The following is a 15,179-nucleotide window of genomic DNA, read 5'->3' on the forward strand; positions in this document are numbered from 1 at the left end:
GTCATCTGTGAACAAAGAAGCTTTATTTATTTCTTTCCAATCAGTAAGTTTTATTTCCTTTTCTTGTCTTACTGTATTAGTAGGACTTCTAGTATTATGTTGAAAAGGAATAACAAGAGGTGATATCCTTGCCTTGTTCCTGACTTCAGTGGGAAAGCTTCTAGTTATTTGCCATTAGGCATGATGCTAGCTGTAGGTTTTTTGTGGATATTGTTTATTAAGTTGAGGAAATTCCCCTCTATTCCTAGTTTGCTGAGAGTTTTTTTTTTTTTTATCATGAATAGGTACTAGATTCTGTCAAATGCCATCTCAGTATCTACTGATATGACCATGTGATTCTTCTTTAGCTTGTTGGTGTGATGGATTATATTACATCACATTGATTTTTAAATATGGAACCAGCCTTCCATATTTGGGATAAATTAGCTAGTTGGTTATGTATTTTTTTATATATTATTTGATTCAATCTGATAGTATTTTGAGAATTTTGGCATCTACGGTATTGAGAGATATTGGTCAGCACTTTTCTTGTAATGCTTGTCTGATTTTGGTATTAGGGCAATGCTGTACTCATAAAATAAGTACGCACACATTCCCTCTGCTTCTGTCTTCTGGAAGAGATTATAAATGCTTGGTATAATTTCTTCCTTAAATGTTTGGTGGAATTCTTCAGGGAACTCATCTGGGCCTTGGTGCTCTATATTTTGGAAGTTAATAATCACTGATTTAATTTCTTTAGTAGATATAGGCCTATTCAGACTTTTTTTCTTTTGTGAGTACATTCTGTCTTTTGAGGAATTGGTTCATTTCATCTAGCTTATCATATTTGCATCCAGAGTTGTCCATAGTTTTCCTTTATTATGTTTTTAATGACCACAGGATCTGTAGTGATGTCCTAACTTTTCATTTCTGATATTAGTAACTAATATTCTTTGGATTGGGTAGAGGTTAATTAATATTAATATTAGTAACTAATATTCTTTGGATTGGGTAGAGGTTAATTAGTTTATCCTTTAAAAGAATCAGCTTTTGGTTTCATTGTTTTTCTCTGTTGGCTTCCTGTTTACAATTTCATTGATTTCTGCCCAGGTTATTGCTTTTCTTTTGCTTTCTTTGGATTTGTTCTTCCTTTTCTAGTTTTCTAAGGTGGAGTCGTAGATGATTGATTTTAGAGCTTTCATCTACAAGGCTACAAAATTTCCTCCTAACAGTGTTTTCACTGCATCCTCAAATTTTGAGAAGTTGTATTTTCATTCAGTTAAAAAGAGTGAGAAGAGTTCACGCTTCTATCAAGGTAGGAAGACAGGGGAAAAAAGAAATAAAGAAACAAAAAGCATCCAAGGGGGAGGAGCCCCGCGAGGAGTCGGGCTAAGGCTGGGGCGAGTGCCCCCAGGAGAGGAAAGCCCCGCCTGGAAAAGCAGGAGTTTCACTAATCTTCCAGGACGAAAGGCGCTCGCAGGCAGTTAGAGCAGTATCCCAGGAGGGGCGGGGATCCCCTCAGGCTCCCAGGGGCACTAACAGAGCACCTGCGCCGCGGTAGAGCACGGAACACCCTGCAGCCGAGCTCCGTAAAGTGCTGCAGCGCGCGCGGGGCTGGACCCGGGAGCAGCTTGGAGGGGACTCAGGCGGCGGCTCTGCACAGAGGGGGCTGCACCCCCAGAGAAGCTCCGAGGCGGCACTGGCAGAGGCTCTGCGCGGAAGGGGCTAGGTGGACGAGAGCGCGAATCCAACAGTGCAGGCTCCGGAGCACACAGCGCCAGGGACACAGCCCAGGATCCGGTGCTCCCCGCGGGACAGGCAGAAGCCAGGAGGGCACAGGACAGCAAGGACACTTCTGCCTTATGGTGAGCAGATCAGCGGCCCACCTTGGGAGCATCCAGACCCCTGCAGACAGAGAGCTCCGTAGTTACTGCAGGAGCTGAATGCAGGGCTCCAGAGCTGGCCGCCGCCACTGTTGTCCTTCCTTTGGGGCTTCACAGGGTAAACAACCCCCACTGAGCCTCACAGTGGCCTCACCGGATAAAGAGCTTAAACATCTTTCACTGAGCCCTGCATCAGGCAGGGGGTTGAGCAGCTCCCCCAAGTGCTAACACCTGAAAATCAGCACAGCAAGCCCCTCCCCCAGAAGACCAGCTAGACAAGTTCCAGGGGAAGTCAAGGGATATAAAGTATACAGAATCAGAACACACAGTCCCGTGTTTTTTTTTTTCTTTTTGATTTCTGTTTGCTTCCCCCACCCCTTTTTTCCTTTCTTTTTCTTTCTCCTTTTCTTCTCTTTTTTCTATTTTTTCTTCCTTTTCTCTTTTTTCTCTTTTCTTTCCTTCTTTCTCTCCTCTCTTTTTCTCCTTCTCCCAATACAACTTGTTTTTGACCACTGCACTGAACAAAATGACTAGAAGGAAAACCTCACCTCAAAAGAAAGAGTCAGAAACAGTCCTCTCTCCCACAGAGTTGCAAAATCTGGATTACAATTCAATGTCAGAAAGCCAATTCAGAAGCACTATTACACAGCTACTGGTAGCTCTAGAAAAAAGCATAAAGGACTCAAGAGACTTCATGACTGCAGAATTTAGATCCAATCAGGCAGAAATTAAAAATCAATTGAATGAGGTGCAATCCAAACTAGAAGTCCTAACGACGAGGGTTAAGGAGGTGGAAGAACGAGTGAGTGACATAGAAGACAAGTTTATGGCAAAGAGGGAAACTGAGGAAAAAAGAGAAAAGCAATTAAAAGACCATGAAATTAGATTAAGGGAAATAAGTGACAGCCTGAGGTAGAAAAATCTACATTTAATTGCGGTTCCCGAGGGCGCCAAAAGGGACAGAGGGCCAGAATATGTATTTGAACAAATCATAGCTGGAAACTTTCCTAATCTGGGAAGGGAAACAGGCGTTCAGATCCAGGAAATAGAGAGATCTCCCCCTAAAATCAATAAAAACGGTTCAATACCTCGACATTTAATAGTGAAGCTTGCAAATTCCAAAGATGACGAGAAGATCCTTAAAGCATCAAGAGACAAGAAATCCCTGACTTATAAGGGAAGAAATATCAGATTAAGAGCAGACCTCTCCACAGAGACCTGGCAGGCCAGAAAGGGCTGGCAGGATATATTCAGGGTCCTAAATGAGAAAAACATGCAGCCAAGAATACTTTATCTAGCAAGGCTCTTATTCAGAATGGAAGGAGAGATAAAGAACTTCCAAGACAGGCAGCAACTGAAAGAATATGTGACCACGAAACCATCTCTGCAAGAAATTTTAAGGGGGACTCTTAAAATTCCCCTTTAAGAAGAAGTCCAATGGAACAATCCACAAAACAGGGACTGATAGGTATCATGATGACACTAAATTCATATCTCTCAATAGTAACTCTGAACATGAATGGGCTTACTGACCCCTATCAAAAGGCGCAGGGTGTCAGACTGGATAAAGAGCAGGACCCATCTATTTGCTGTCTACAAGAGACACTTTTTAGACATAAGGACACCTACAGCCTGAAATTAAAAGGTTGGAGAGCCACTTACCATTCAAATGGTCCTCAAAAGAAAGCAGGGGTAGCCATCCTTATATCAGATAAAATAAAATTTACCCCCAGACTGTAGTGAGAGATGAAGAGGGACACAGTATCATACTTAAAGGATCTATCCAACAAGAGGACTTACAAATCCTCAATATATATGCCCCGAATGTGGGAGCTGCCAAATATATCAATCAATTAATAACCAAAGTTAAGACATCCTTAGATAATAATACACTTATACTAGGTGACTTCAATCTAGTGCTTTCTACACTCGAAAGGTGTTCTACGCACACATCTCCGAAGAAACGAGAGCTTTAAATGATACACTGGACCAATTGGATTTCACAGATATCTACAGAACTTTACATCCAAACTCAACTGCATACACATTCTCCTCAAGTGCACGTGGAACTTTCCCCAGAATACACCACATACTGGGTCACAAATCGGGTCTGAACCGATACCAAAAGATTGGGATCATCCCCTGCATATTCTCAGACCATAATGCCTTGAAATTAGAACTAAATCACAATAAGAAGTTTGGAAGGACTTCAAACACGTGGAGGTTAAGGACCATCCTGCTAAAAGATGAAAGGGACAACCAGGAAATTAAGGAAGAATTAAAAAGATTCATGGAAACTAATGAGAATGAAAATACAACTGTTCAAAATCTTTGGGATACAGCAAAAGCAGTCCTGAGGGGGAAATACATCTTAGTACAAGCATCCATCCAAAACCTGGAAAGAACTCAAATACAAAAGCTAACCTTACACCTAAATGAATTAGAGAAAAAACAGCAAATAGATCCTACACCCAGCAGAAGAAGAGAGTTAATAAAGATTCGAGCAGAACTCAACAAAATCGAGACCAGAAGATCCGTGGAACAGATCAACAAAACCAGGAATTGGTTCTTTGAAAGAATTAATAAGATAGATAAACCATTAGCCAGCCTTATTAAAAAAGAAGAGAGAGGACTGAAATTAATAAAATCATGAATGAGAAAGGAGAGATCACTACCAACACCAAGGAAATACAAACGATTCTAAAAACATATTATGAACAGCTATACGCCAATAAATTAGGCAATCTAGAAGAAATGGACGCATTTCTGGAAAGCCACAAACTTCCAAAACTGGAACAGGAAGAAATAGAAAACCTGAACAGGCCAATAACCAGGGAGGAAATTGAAGCAGTCATCAAAAACCTCCCAGGACACAAGAGTCCAGGGCCAGATGGCTTCCCTGGGGAATTCTATCAAACATTTAAAGAAGAAACCATACCTATTCTACTAAAGCTCTTTGGAAAGATGCTGATAGTTTCAAGGGGGCTCTCTTGTAACAAGTTGCCTTTTTGTGGCTTTTAAAATACATATTTTTTTACATTTGACAATTATAATGTGTATTGACTACCTTTAAAATTTAATTTAGAGACCTTTGACTTTTAAATCTGTGTAACCATTCTCTCTCCATGTTTTAGAAATTTTCAGCCTTCCTTTCCTCTGCCCTGCCCTGTCCCCCTTTTCTTTCCCCATGAAGGGGGGATTATGACTCAAGCTGAAGGCAAATGCTTGAGTGAGCCCCCCAGGTGCCCCACGATTGTTTCTTTCTTTTTTTTATTGGAGTTCAGTTGGCCAAAATATAGCATAACACCCAGTGCTCATCCCATCAAGTATCCCCGTCAGTGCCTGTCACCCAGTCACCCCACCCCTTGCCCACATCCCCTTCCACCACCCCTTGTTCATTTCCCAGAGTTAGGAGTCTCTCATGTTCTGTCTCCCTTTCTAATATTTCCCACTCATTTTTTCTCCTTTCCCCTTTATTCCCTTTCACTATTTTTGTATTCCCCAAATGCATGAGACCATATAATGTTTGTCCTTCTCCGATTAACTCATTTCACTCAGTATAATACCCTCCAGTTCCATCCACATTGAAGAAAATGGTGGGTATTTGTAGTTTCTAATGGCTGAGTAATATTCCATTGTATACATAGACCACATCTTCTTTATCTATTCATCTGTCGATGGACACCGAGGCTCCTTCCACAGTTTGGCTATTGTGGACATTGCTGCTATAAACATCAGGGTGCAGGTGTCCTGGTGTTTCACTTCATCTGTATATTTGGGGTAAATCCCCAGCAGTGCAATTGCTGGGTTGTAGGGAAGATCTATTTTTAATTCTCTGAGGAACCTCCAGACAGTTTTCTAGAGTGGCTGCACCAGTTCACATTCCCACCAACAGTGCAAGAGCGTTCCCCTTTCTCCACATACTCTCCAACATTTGTGGTTTCCTGCCTTGCTCATTTTCCCCTTTCTCACTGGTATGAGGTGGTATGTCTTTGTGGTTTTGACTTATATTTCCCTGATGGCAGTGATGCGGAGCATTTTCTTATGTGCTTTTGGCCATGTCTATGTCTTCCTCTGTGAGATGTCTGTTCATGTCTTTTGCCCATTTCATGATTGGATTGTCTGTTTCTTTGCTGAGTTTAATAAGTTCTCTATAGATCTTGGATACTAGCCCTTTATCTGAAAGGTCATTTGCAAATATTGATGATTGTTAAGTCCTCTTGCTCGATAGATCCTTTAAGTATGATATAGTGTCCCTCTTCATCTCTCACTACAGTCTTCAGGATAAATTTTAGTTTATCTGATATAAGGATGGCTACCCCTGCTTTCTTTTGAGGGCCATTTCAATGGTACATGGTTCTCCAAACTTTTATTTTTATTTTCAGGCTGTATGTGTCCTTATGTCTAAAATGAGTCTCTTGTAGAGAGCAAATAGATGGGTCTTGCTTTTTAATCATTCTGAAACCCTGCACCTTTTGATGGGTTATTAAGACCATTCACATTCAGAGTTACTATTGAAAGATATGGGTTTAGTGTCATCATGATACCTATTCAGTCCCTGTTTTTGTGGATTGTTACTTTGGACTTCCTCTTTCTTTTACAGAGTCCACCTTAATATTTCTTGGAGAACTGGTTTGGTGGTCACATATTCTTTCATTTTCTGCCTGTCTTGGAAGCTCTTTATCTCTCCTTCGATTCTGAATGAGAGCCTTGCTGGATAAAGTATTCTTGGCTGCATGTTCTTCTCATTTAGTGTGCTGAATATATCCTGCCAGCCCTTTCTGGCTTGTCAGGTCTCTGTAGAGAGGTCTGCTGTTAATCTAATATTTCTCCCCATAAAAGTTAGAGGTTTCTTGTCTCTTCCTGCTTTAAGGATCTTCTCTTTATCTTTGGAATTTGCAAGCTTCACTATTAAATGTCGAGGTGTTGAACGGTTTTTATTCATTTTAGGGGGGGAACTCTCTATTTCCTGGATCTGAATGCCTGTTTCCCTTCCCAGATTAGGAAAGTTTTCAGCTATGATTTGTTCAAATTCATACTCTGGCCCTCTGTCCCTCTCGGTGCCCTTGGGAACCTCAATTAAACGTAGATTTTTCCTTTTGAGGCTGTCATTTATTTCCCTTAATCTAATTTCATGGTCTTTTAATTGCTTTTCTCTTTTTTCCTCAGTTTCCCTCTTTGCCATCAACTTGTCTTCTATGTCACTCACTCGTTCTTCCATCTCGTTAATCCTCGTCTTTAGGACTTCTAGTTTGGATTGCATCTCATTTAATTAATTTTTAATTTCTGCCTGATTAGATCTAAGTTCTGCAGTCATGAAGTCTCTTGAGTCCTTTGTGCTTTTTTCTAGAGCCACCAGTAGCTGTATAATAGTGCTTTTGAATTGGCTTTCTGATATTGAATTGTAATCCAAATTTTGTAACTCTGTGGGAGAGAGGACTGTTTCTGATTCTTTCTTTTGAGGTGAGGTTTTCCTTCTAGTCATTTTGCTCAGTGAAGAGTGGCCAAAAACAAGTCGTATTGGAAAAAGGAGAAAAAGAGAGGAGAGAAAGAAGGAAAGAAAAGAGAAAAAAGAGAAAAGGAAGAAAAAATAGAAAAAAGAGAAGAAAAGGAGAAAGAAAAAGAAAGGAAAACGAAAAAAAAAGAAGTGAATAAGGCAGGGTGCCTCTGAGGCAGGGTGGAGAGCAAACAGAAAACAAATAACAAGGGGGAGTATCCTCTGATTCTATATACTATAAATCCCTCTACTTCCCCTGAAACTTTCCAGTTTTGCTTGGTCAATAACTTTCTTTTCCCCTGTCCGTCTAGCTGGTCTTCTGGGGGAGGGGCCTGCTGTGCTGATTCTCAGGTGTCAGCATTTGGGGGAGCTGCTCAGCCTCCCTGCCTGGTGCATGGCTCAGTGGGAGCTGTTTATCCTGTGAGGCCTTTGTGAGGCTCCGTTGGGGTTGTTTACCTGTGAGGCCCCAGGTAGAACAACAACAGTGGCGGCGGCCAGCTCTCCAGCCCTGGAGTCAGCTCCCGCAGTAACTACCGCAGCTCCCAGTCCGCAGGGGCCTGGATGCTGTGGGGCGTGGCCGCCGATCTGCACAGCTCGGAGCCGCACAGCGGCAGGAGTGTCCTGTCTGTCCTGGATCCTCCCGGCCTCTGTCCCGGGGGGAGCCGCGGATCCTGGGCTGTGTCCCCCCGTGCCCTGGGCTCTGGGGCCTGAACTGCTGGAATCCCGGTCCTGGGGCTGGGCAGCCCCATCTGCGGGGAGCCGCAGCCTGAGCCTCCTCCCCGCTGCTCCCGGGACCCCGCCATCGCCTGCTGCATCCCTTTAGGGAGCTCGGCCTGGTGTGTGGCACACTCTCCCCAGGGGCCCAGGTCCTCTGTTAGTGACCTTGGGACTTGAGAGCATGAGGGCATCCCCGCCCCTCCTGGGACCCTGCTCCAACTTCCTGCCAGCGCCTTTCCTTCCGGGAAGATTGGTGAAGCTCCTGCTTCTCCGGGACTGGACGGGGCTTTCCTGTCCTTGGCGCTCTCGTCCCTTAGCCCGGCTCCTCGGGGGTCCCCTCCCCCTTGGATACTTTTTATTTCTTTTTTTCCCCCGTCTTCCTACCTTGATAGAAGCGCGAACTCTTCTCACTGTAGCATTCCAGCTGTTCTCTCTCTCTTAATTTTTTTAAAAAGATTTTTTTTTAAATTTATGAGACACACAGAGAGAGAGAGAGAGAGGCAGAGACACAGGCAGAGGGAGATGCAGGCTCCATGCAGGGAGCCCGACGTGGGACTCAATCCTGGGTCTCCAGGATGAGGCCCTGGGCGGAAGGCAGCGCCAAACCGCTGAGCCACCCGGGCTGCCTGCTGTTCTCTTTTAAAACTCAGGCCGAATTCATACGTTTTCAGGATGATTTGAAAGTTATCTAGGTAATTTGGTGGGGACAGGTGATTGGGGACCCTACTCTTCCGCCATTTTGCCCCTCTTTCCCCACCATTGTTTCTTTAAATAGATACTCTCTCCCTGAGATTCTCATAATGAAATATTTTGCTTCATTTTATCCTATTAGTCCTATAGACTTTCTTTTACTCTTTTAAAATCTTTTTTCTCTTATGATTGGATGCTTTTAAATACTTTTTTGTGTTCACTAATTCTCCTGCTTGGTCGAGTCTTTTAAAAATTTTCTATTGAGTTCTTCAGGACAGTCACTCTTTTGTTTACCTGTAGAATTCTGGCTTTTTTGTTGTTTTATGTCTTTAGCCTTTGTTCATGTATTGTTTTCCTAATTTCATTTAGTTGTCTAACTGCATGTTCTCATAGTTCAGTGAACTTCAAGAGGATTATTCTGAATTATCAGACCATTCATAGATTTCCATTTCTTTATGGTTAGTTATTAGAATCTTATTAGTGTCCTTTGGTAGTATTAGGTTTACTGGATTCTTTGTAATTCTTATATTCTTGTGTTAGTTTCTGCATACTTGAGGAAATCTCCTCTTCTAGATTTTACAGGTTATCTTTGGCAGGGAAAGACCTTCATCACTCATCTCAGCTTCGGGTTCTGGCCAGGCTAGGTGATAGTGTCTGTGGGCAACTGGGGTTTCTGTCAAGGTCTCTAGTTGGGCAACTTTACTGCCTATACTCTGAGGCAGGGGGGAGACACTGGCTGGATCCTCCAGTAGGGTGGATTTCTGGTTGTGCTCTGTGTTTAAATGGGACTGCTAGCTGTGTTCTGTGGCCAGGTAGAACTATATAATCACTTCTGACTGTTTGCAGGTTGTGTTGCCTGGTAGTGCATTGATGTTTCTTGGACACCCTGGTTGAGTGAGCTTTCAGACTCTCTTTGCAACTCTTCTGGATTAGATGGGTATGTAGTCTACCAGCCATATAGTGCTCCTGGCTGGACTCCACATTCAGGAAGAGCGACAGGTAAGGCTTTGTAATTGGACAGGACCTCAGGCTGTGCTATGTGATCAGGTGGGGCTGCTGACTCTACCCTGGGGTTGGGCAGGGCCACAGGTTTGACTCTGAAATTGAGAAGGTTTTTGGGTAAAGCCACTGATAGGCTCCCTGATTTGGGAAGGCCTTAAGCTGTACTCTGCAGCTGGGTGGGACAGGAGGCTGTGCTCTAGTCAAGTGAGGTCACTGTCTGGGCCTTCTGGTCAGGATGGGACTGCAAGTTATGCTTTGCAATTGAGTGGGTAACTGGCAGGGATACTTGATGTGGTTGCAGGCTGTATTTGGTAATCAGGTGAAGCCATAAACTGGGATCCATAGCTGACTGTGGCTGTAGGCTAGGCCATAAGTTTGCCTGGGTTCACTATTTGGGCTCTCTGATCAGGCAGGGCTGAAAATTACACTCTGCAATGGAGTGGGACTGCTGTCTTACTTCCCTGTCTTTGTGGGACCATATAATGGGCTCCATAGACATATGTTCTATTGGCTGAACTCAAGACACGCATAACTGCCAGTTGAGCTTCATGGGTAGATGGGGTCATCAGCTCAGCACTGCAAATAGATAGAAGCACTGGCTGGTGTGTTGGCTAAAGTAAGATACCACTTAACAGCAGGCATGTGGTTTGCCAAGATCTTACTGGTTCTTTAAGTCCTGCCCCCTATCCTCATCTCTGATTCCTAGTGATCCAGCCCCAGTGATTCCTCCAGTGATTCCTATAGAATGAGAACCAGGTGAGCACCTTGGGAAGTATCTTGTAATGCCGGAGGATGCTTCATGCTCATCTTGGGTTCTTTTTTCCCTCACTGGAGAAAGTGTAGGCCCAGCAGAAATCTCTAGGCAAGGAGTTGTCATGGCCTGGGGTAGAGATGATGTAGTCAAAGGAAAAATGCCCCTCACATCTTTCCAATGTGGTCATTTTCTTTCTCTGTTGTTCAAAGGGGTTTTTCAATCTCACCTCTTGGTTCTGGGATTTTAACAACTGTCTTATCTATGAATGGTTGCTATTTAGTCTTTCTGTGAGAGGGACTGATTTTGGAGACCACCTATCCTTTTCATCCTGTTGATGCCACTCAAAATTACATCTTTAATGTAACAGAAACTAGAAAAGTAGTTTCTGTTACATAACTACTTGTTTCTTAAATAACGAATGTGACCAACAAATCTCAGTAATTTTACAGGATCCATGACAGTTATTAACAGAAATCAGAGATACTATCATATACCACATACCAATTATTGCACATGAAAATACTGTGTTCATGTCTACTGTGAAATTATAGAATCTAATAAGTCTGACACTAGATTTAGATATTTGATACATTAATGAAGTTCACGTTTCTTACTACACTGAAAATCTATATTTAAAAATAATTTTGATTACTTTCTTTTAGTTTTGGTTTTCATTGTAATCCTATATTTTATGCCTTTAAAAACTATTAAGAAGGACCATTGTTTTCACTGAACTACCAAAGTTGTCCATTGCAAAAAATATGTTAAAAAAAACCAGACACAAAATTTAGAATGCCATTGCAATAACCATACTAATCCTGAGTTACATTACTCAGTGATATTGGCCTTCACATTTTCCTACTATTTTGGTTTGAAATAAAACATACTGATTTCACACAGTGGAGTTACTGTTTTTGTTTGGCAGGGGGAGAGGGGTACAGGTAAATGGAGAGAGTCTTAAGCAGGTTCCATGTCCAGAATGGATCCCTAAACAGGGCTCAATTTCACAACCCTGGGATCATGATCTAGCCTATATCAAGAGTGGGATGCTTAACCAACTGAACAACCAGGTGCCACTAATTTTAATTAGTACAAGCCAACAAAAAACTTGAAGGAACTATGGTGATTTGTGAAAAGTAAGAAGGTACTACATTTTCATGAGTTTTTCTGCTCAGTGACTAACAGATATTCACAGGAGTCTTTGGTTTACTATCACTAAACAGCCTTTCCGCAGAAAGGAATGGCACCTGAAGGCCATATCTGATTAGAAAAATAAAAGATGAGTGAGATACAATAAATAAATTTTACAAGTAGTCTAAATGGGATGCACAAGGTAAAGTGAAATTAATATTAACTGATTTCAAGATTACCAGATAATGGGTAGGAAATTTATCTCTCAGAAAATTATTCAATAGAATTAAAATATCTTTCCCAAAGGCCTAAAGAAAAATGTTGTGAGTAAATTAAAGCACTTACAACACAAATCATCTGTCAAATGTTTGACCAAATGGTTTAAGCTTCTTAGAAACAATATACTGGTTTTTCAGTGATTGGGGATATTGACTTCATCTTTGAAAATTTCCAAGCCACAAACTGAAAAATATTCAGAAATAAGCAATAGTACTGAATACAGCTAAAAATGTTGTTATAGAAAGAGAACAAAACACTGTCCCCTAATTATTAACCACACTAAAGTTAAGTAATATGAAAAAGAGGTGGAGCTAGCTGGAAGATGATGGGATTAGGAAGAACCAGGAATCTGTCCCCCTGCCTAGAGGACAATTATGCTAGCAGAATATTCTGATGTAACAGAGGAAGGCTGAGGCCTGTCAATTGCAGTTAATTTCAGTTCGTAGCACCATATCAGGTACCCATCTCCCCATACCCCTAAACCCACTGCAGGTAGCCATGAATGTGTTCCGGGAACAGTTGGCATGCATCTTGTGGGTTTAGGGTGGGTGATAAGGACCCTGCCATCCAAATTCCAGGGATCTGTATTTTTATTGCTGATTGCTGGTTCTGATCTCAGAGGTGCAGACACAGAGGTGGACAGCCATTGTTGTAAACCCTATCTCCATTGTTATAAGCCCCTCCACCTATGGCTGAAGGAAACTTCTGGAAGATTTATCAGACAGTACCTTTTTTTCCACTTTCATCCCCCCCCCATTGTTTTGGAAGCCAGACATTTAAGGAGTATTACATTCATAACAACCATGTATGTAATGAAATTTAGAAAGTCACCATAAATGCCCAGAGAGAGGGACAGGCTCAGAGAAGCTCTGAGAAGACCTTACTCATACCTCAGGCTGACCCCTAGCACAGAGAAACCCTACAACAATTTAAAAACAAATAATACTGCAAACCAGGAGGAAAGAAAGAGACGTTGATTTCTAGAATTGCTATATTAAAAGACATACATATCTAGTTTTCAACATAGAAAGTTACAGGACACACACGTACACACACAAAAAGAAGAAAGTATTATTCATTCAATGGAAAAAATAAATCAACAGAAATTAACTCTAAAAACCCTGGATATTTGTTATACTAGACAAAGATTAATTTTTTAAGATATTTTATTTATTTATTCATGAGAGACACACACACACACATACACACACACACAAACTGAGGCAGAGACATAGGCAAAGAGAGAAGCATGTTCCCTGCAGAGAGCCCAATGTGGGACTTGATCCCAGGCCAAAGGCAGATGCTCAATCACTGAGCCACCCAGGTGTCCCATAATCAAACTTTTGAAAGGCAGAGAGAATCTTGAAAGCAGCAAGACAGAAGCAAAACATCTCATAAAAGGGATCCCAGTAAGACAATAAGCAGATTTCTCATCAGAAACTTTGGATGCCAGATGGCATTGATATATTCAAAGAGCTGAAGGAAAAAGAAAACTGTTAATCAAGAATCTTGTATATGTCACAACTATCATTCAGTAATGAGGCAGAAATTAAAGCATTCCCAGATAAATCAAAGCTAGTGACGAAAGTTCATAACAACTAGACCTCTCTGCAAGAAATGTTAAACGGAGTCCTTCAGGTAAAATGAGACTAGATAGTAACTCAAAGTCAAGTCATATAAAGAAACTGAGACCTCTGGTAAAGATAAATAAACAGATAAGTATAAAAAGTATTATATTATTATAATTTTGATTGATATCTCCACTTTTTGTGAGCCATGATTGGAGACTAATGAATAAAAAACCCTTGTTAGAAATATCAGTGAGGGTGACAGAACATGAGAGACTCCTAACTCTGGGAAACGAACAAAGGGTAGTAGAAAGGGAGGTTGGTGGGGGAATGGGGTGACTGGGTGATGGGCACTGAGGGGGGCACTTGTAGGATGAGCACTGGGTGTTATGCTAAATGTTGGCAAATTGAACTCCAATAAAAAAAATATACCAAAAAAACCCCACAAAACCCTTGGTAGTTTATGGTTTGGGACATACAATGTATGATGAAATTCTGAGACACTAAAAACTGTAAGGGGTTGAGATAGAGTTGTATAGGAGCAGAGCTTTTATATGTCACTGAAGTTAAGCAGATATAAATTAGAGTGGAAGTTAAATGTAATCCTGACGGTAATGACAAAAAAAATAGTTTATACATAAAAGGAATTGAGAAGGTAATTTAAATGTTTCACCAAAAATACCCCTTATGAAACAAACAAAATGAATATGGAAAATGAAGGAGAGAAAAAAGCTATAAATCATGTAGATAACACATAGAAAAATGAATTGAAGTAAAATAGAAATAATTCTTCTTTATCAGTAGTTACTTTAAATGTAAATGGATTACACTCTCTAATCAAGAGAGAGTTTGGCAGAATGGATTTTAATAAAAAACCTTGATCCATCTTCTTTATCCATTCATCTTTCGATGGACACCGAGGCTCCTTCCACAGTTTGCCTATTGTGGACATTGCTGCTATAAACATCAGGGTGCAGGTGGATAAAGAAGATGTGGTTTATGTATACAATGGAATATTACTCAGCCATTAGAAATGACAAATACCCACCATTTGCTTCAACGTATTATGCTGAGTGAAATAAGTCAATCAGAGAAGGACAAACATTATATGTTCTCATTCATTTGGGGAATATAAATAATAGTGAAAGGGAATAGAAGGGAAGGGAGAAGAAATGGGTAGGAAATATCAGAAAGGGAGCCAGAACATAAAGACTCCTAACTCTGGGAAATGAACTAGGGGTGGTGGAAGGGGAGGTGGGTGGGGGTGGGGGTGAATGGGTGACGGGCACTGAGGGGGGCACTTGGCAGGATGAGCACTGGGTGTTATTCTGTATGTTGGAAAATTGAACACCAATAAAAAATAAATTTATTATTAAAAAAAACCACCTTGATCCAAGTCTATGCTTCAGATGCAAAGACAAATTGGTTGACAGTGAAAGGATAGAAAAGATATTTTATGCAAACACTAACCAAAGGAGAGCAGGGGTACCTGTATTATCAGACAATATAGTCTTTAAATAAAAAATGGTTGTTATGCTAAGTGAAATAAATCAATTAGAGAAAGACAATTATCGTGATTTCATTCATAAGTGGAATCTAAGAAACTGTAAACAGAGTATCAGAGGGGAAGGGAAGGAAAAATAAAATAATATGAAAACATAGAGGAAGGCAAACCATAA

Source organism: Vulpes vulpes, chromosome 1 (genome assembly GCF_048418805.1).
Source record: "Vulpes vulpes isolate BD-2025 chromosome 1, VulVul3, whole genome shotgun sequence".
In the NCBI taxonomy this organism is placed as follows: Eukaryota; Metazoa; Chordata; class Mammalia; order Carnivora; family Canidae; genus Vulpes; species Vulpes vulpes.